Below are 6000 nucleotides of genomic sequence, written 5' to 3'. Positions count from 1 at the left end.
AGGAACAGGTACATTTAGAGTTACAGGTACAATTCGAGATAAAGATTACAGGTAGGTACAGGTACGTATCTCAGTTACAAGAACAGATATACATATGGAGGTACAGTACAGATACAGGCGTAAATACGGGTACAAACACAGGTACAGTCAGACAGGTACAAACACAGGTGCAGTCAGACAGGTACAAACACAGGTACGGGAAATAATCAAAGGATAGCTAACAGTGAGACGACCTGTGTTGATATGGTGAGGAATGGAGCAACTACACACAGACACACACACACACACACACACACACACACACACACTCATTTACGTTACTAATGCCACTCGAAACTGCTTCTCTATTTAATGACCTGTGTACACACTTGGTATATTTCGTTAATTTGCTAACCTAACCTAACCTAACCTAACCTAACCTAACCTAACCCCCTCCCTCACCATCTTATTGCTTTTATTAACCCCCCTGACCTGACGGGACTTGACCTTTGACCTCCTATCTATTGGTTGGGTAAAGTTGTTAGCGGAAATGGGTTGTTTTTGTGTCTTTTGAGGGGAGCGGTTGTGAGTTGTGGTAGTCCGAATAAAGTTTATAATTAGTTGAGCGAAGAGGGAGGGAAAAGTCTGGCCATTACGGGAAGGAGGAGGAGGAGGAAGACTAAGAAGAGGAGGAGGAGGCTGTAGGAAACGGAGGAGAAAGGTAGAGGAAGAGGAATAAGATGCAAGAGGAGACAGAGTAAATATAGTGTAAGAATGTGCTATACTAATTACGATTGTAGGTATCTAACACAGGTGAGAGAGAGAGAGAGAGAGAGAGAGAGAGAGAGAATATGTGTTCGTGAAACTATATGTATGTATGTATGTATGTATGTATGTAACATATTCAGTAAACACAAACAAATTAACTAACATAATCTTCTCTACAGCGAAACAAATAAACAACAAAAAAGCTTTTGGGTCAGACGAACATAAACACACACACACACACACACACACACACACACACACACACACCAATGAGAAGTGGATCAATTAGCGGGTCAACGAGGCTGTTAGGGCCGCCAGTTAACTACCCAACAAATTATGGCTGATTGGTCGGTCTGACAGAGTACAGTCGGAGGGTGAGGGAGAATGTGGGAGAGAGGAAGAAAGAATAAGGGAGGGAGGGTGTGGGAGAGAGTGGGGGAGGAGGTGGAGGAGGAGGCTTGAGAGTGTTGGAGATTGGGGACACACACACACACACACACACACACACACACACACACACACACAAGAAATCTTCGAAAACTTTCTTCATTTGAGGACAATTTTTTTATACCAAGAAAACATTTGAGAAGGGCGACGAGTTTCTTCTGTTATTTCTTTGTTTACACTTTGTTTGTTTGTTTGTGTGTCTGTATGTTTGTTTGTTTTAGAGGTAGTAGATATTATTTTACGTCTGGCGTGACTGAGCTGCTCTTGCTCTCACAACAAAACTACCAAATAATATACTTTACATTGGTCCTCAGGAATGTGTGTGTGTGTGTGTGTGTGTGTGTGTGTGTGTGTGTGTGTGTGTGTTGTTAATTACCTGCCTGTTCGTATATGTGTACGTGTTACCTGTGTTTCTGTTTTTACCTGTAACTCTTCTTGTATCTCTACCTTTATATATACAGGTACCTACACTTGTAATAATATATTTACCTGTATTTCTACCTGTATCTGTAGGTGTCCTGAATTATATGACATCATTTTTTATTCAACCCGGAAATTCTAATACTGTAGTCTGGTTATGTCGGTCTCCGGATAAAAATATTGTGCTGAATTTGTGTGTGTGTGTGTGTGTGTGTGTGTGTGTGTGTGTGTGTGTGTGTGTGTGTGTGTGTGTGTGTGTGTGTGTGTGTGTGTGTGTGTGTGTGTGTGTGTGTGAATGTTTTTATTTGCATGACTGTTAACAAACTGAATGGAAATGTACGGTACACAGAGTAACACAGAGACAGAATAGAGAGCTAGTCGTTCACATAGAGACAAAATAACACAGAGACAGGGGAATATTAGAGAGCTAGTCGTTCACATAGAGACAAAATAACACAGAGACAGACTAGGGGACAAAATAACACAGAGACAGGGAATAGAGAGCTAGTCGTTCACATAGAGACAAATAACACAGAGAGACAGATAATAAGAGCTAGTCGTTCACATAGAGACAAAATAACACAGAGAGACAGGGGGAATAATAGAGAGCTAGTCGTTCACATAGAGACAAAATAACACAGAGACAGGGGAATAATAGAGAGCTAGTCGTTCACATAGAGACAAAATAACACAGAGAGACAGGGGAATAATAGAGAGCTAGTCGTTCACATAGAGACAAAATAACACAGAGAGACAGGGGGAATATTAGAGAGCTAGTCGTTCACATAGAGACAAAATAACACAGAGAGAGAGGGGGAATATTAGAGCTAGTCGTTCACATAGAGACAAAATAACACAGAGAGACAGGGGGAATATTAGAGAGCTAGTCGTTCACATAGAGACAAAATAACACAGAGAGACAGGGGAATATTAGAGAGCTAGTCGTTCACATAGAGACAAAAATAACACAGAGAGACAGGGGGGAATATTAGAGAGCTAGTCGTTCACATAGAGACAAATAATAACTACAGAGAGAGAGACAGGGGGAATAATAGAGAGCTAGTCGTTCACATAGAGACAAATAACACAGAGAGAGGGGAATAATAGAGAGCTAGTCGTTCACATAGAGACAAAATAACACAGAGAGACAGGGGAATAATAGAGAGCTAGTCGTTCACATAGAGACAAAATTAACACAGAGAGACAGGGGGGAATAATAGAGAGCTAGTCGTTCACATAGAGACAAAATATGACAAACAGAATAATAACCAAAAGAAATTTCATATTAATTCATTACTGACTTGGTGAGACACATTTTACGAGTCATGTTCCTCACTGAATATTCTCAACGAAACAGACAAACAGACAAACAGACAAACAGACAAACAGACAGACAGACAGACAGACAGCCACAACATATACCTCGGGGTGTTTAGTCACTCAAAACATTAGTTAGTTTGTTACATACGGGACTGTAGCACATGTTTAGTGTGGTAATGTGGTCGCCGCGGTGGTGAGGGTACTGCATGGCCTTTGGTTCGATCCCAGAGTTAGGTTAATAGGGACAGGGATGGATCCTTTACGTAACTCTCTCTCTCTCTCTCTCACTCTCTTTCTCTCTCTCTCACTCTCTTTCTCTCTCTCTCTCGTAATTACAGATCTGGATATTAATCGACTGGATGACCGTGTTCTGGGTAAATTTAATTCTCAGTGCCAGTGCGGTTGGCGAATGATCCGGTGTTCCTGGGTTGGGTGGTGTTGATGGCACCTTCTCCTCCCACCACACAAGGGACCCTGGAGGAGGGGATATCACAAATACCCGATAAAAGCAAACAATTTAGGGATAGAGAAATGCGTAACAGAAAATGGAGAAATGGAAATAAGGATAAAGGCGGATGGAAGAGAGAGAGAGAGAGAGAGAGAGAGAGAGAGAGAGAGAGAGCATGGGATCCCTCACTGTATATTAACAACGGGTGTGTGTGTGTGTGTGTGTGTGTGTGTGTGTGTGTGTGTGTGTGTGTGTGTGTGTGTGTGTGTGTGTCCTCTCTTTAACAATCTTCCTATATGGATTTCTCTGAATTCTTTCTATATGCAAATATTTCTTTTGTATTTAAATTTGTTTTCACTATCTATAAAAACAACTCTCTCTCTCTCTCTCTCTCTTTATCTCAGTATATACAGAATGTGATATACAGAAATATTTGAATGTGTTATATAGAGAAATTCTTCGGATGTATCTATAAACAGAAAGAGATTTATATGTAAATAGAGACTCGGGAATGTATTTATTTTCGCCGCCGTTTTGTCACTTATCCACACACACACACACACACACACACACACACACACACACACACACACACACACACACACACACACACACACACACACACACACACACACACACACACACACACACACACGACACAACAGTTCAGAATACAGAGCTGAATATTGGGGTGTGACCTATTGCCTTCACAACAGCTGGACACTTGATTTCCCTTGTGGTATCTCTCTCTCTCTCTCTCTCTCTCTCTCTCTCTCTCTCTCTCTCTGGACAACCATGCCTCGTGTACAGCAGGATACGGGAGTTTTAAGTAGATAAAGTTAGAATACAGCCGTTTACAGCAGGATACAGTACAAACACAGCCTGGCACAGCAGGATACAACTATTGACAGCAAGATGATAAGCAAAATACAGTATAGGACACACGTTTAGTACAGGGATACAGCACAAAATACAGCAGAGAACGACGCTACAAAAAACACTATACTGTACCATAAATTATAGCAGATCACAGCCTTGTCCCAGATACAGCCGCTGTATGTACTGTACCTCTTGGCGGTAGGAACTCGCTCAGTGTGAATAGTTTTTGGTGTTACAAATGTCCAGTGCTATTTTTTTCCGAGTAAGATAAATGTCCAAGAGAAATATTTCAGGGGTTTAATATGTCCAGGAAAATATTCAGAGATAATAATGGTTCCTCATCAAGCACTCAGTTCTCACTACTAAAAGGTTCAGCGTGTATGTTTCTCTCGCCACAAGTAACTAGGAAAGTTATTTCCATTTGTGTTATATAGGGAAAACTTGAGGTAGTTAGGGAGTGTTTTAAGACAATTGTAACATAATTGTTGTTTTTTTTTCTTAAACTTTCATTTATTCTTCTTGGGTGTTTCTTGTTCTGGCAACACTGTATAGTTTTGTTTGAGGGTTTTCTTTGATTATGTCAACTATATTGTCTATGGTGACTTTCACTTGGTATTTGTGTGTTATAACTAAGGGAAGCGTTGTTTTAAGCCATCTTTTACAGTGCTTTATTTTCTTGAACTTCAACAAGGAAGACAATATTATCATACCTCCTCGTCTCTGATACTCAGTTGACTTTCCCTCGTGACCATCACTGTCCTCCTCTCACTGAGCTCTTACCTTTATTATCCTTACCTGAGCGTCAACACAATACAGTATCCATCGTCTTTAAAGATTTTACCTCTTGATAATTACTGTCTAACTTGAAGAACAAAATTAAGGTTATATGGATGATGAACGGGAGACCTCTAGCGGGATCAACAAGTAGTAGGGCCGAGGTGGTGTGGGATGGTGAGAGCGAGTGTGTGGGCGTGAGTGTATCTGACGACCAACTGGGAGGCTGAGCGTTCCGGGACTCCCGTTGGCACCCTGGCTGACTAGTTCTTCCTCCAGCCTGGCCCACGTGTGTGTGGGTGTGGGTGTGTGTGTTTGTGTGTGTGTGTGTGTGTCGCGCCGCCCATGATACAACAGGTTGGAACTCGGAGCAGGCGCAGAAGAGATCCAATCATCTGCCAAACCTGCCTGCTTCCCGCCGTCGTTCCTGCTGCCTTTGCCCTCAGATAGATCAACCCGGGCCTGAGTGTGTTTGTGTAGCGATGGAGGGATAATAAACTAGAGGTAGCAGCACGAAAACCGGCCTTACACCGCCCCTTCTGCCTCCTTCGTCCACGGTGAGAGACAGGTAAAGAGAGACAGAGACTCAAGACGACCCTAAGACTTCCCTATAGACCCATCGCAGTCCCACCTCATACATATCCCAAGATCTATGACCTCCTTAGTGACTCTTTCTCTCTCTCTCTCAAGCACAGCAGAGAATAAGTGGAAATATAAATAATCTCTAATAATGGGCAATGTTGTAGATATATTTTAGGTTTAAACGTATCATAAGGTTTAAAGAAAGGAACTATTATTGGGGAGATTTATTCAAGGATTAGGGAAAATGGTCATTAATATGTTAATAGTGTTTTGTTGACTTTATAAACCTGGAGGATAAGACGTGGGTGTTGACCTGTGTGTGTGTGTGTGTGTGTGCATATGGTGACATTAGGAGAGAGTGACAAAGAAGGAGTTGAAGGAAT

Source organism: Homarus americanus, unplaced genomic scaffold (genome assembly GCF_018991925.1).
Source record: "Homarus americanus isolate GMGI-L3 unplaced genomic scaffold, GMGI_Hamer_2.0 scaffold26591, whole genome shotgun sequence".
Taxonomy (NCBI): domain Eukaryota; kingdom Metazoa; phylum Arthropoda; class Malacostraca; order Decapoda; family Nephropidae; genus Homarus; species Homarus americanus.
The sequence above is the reverse complement of the archived record's forward strand: the minus strand, read 5'-3'. Positions refer to the sequence as shown.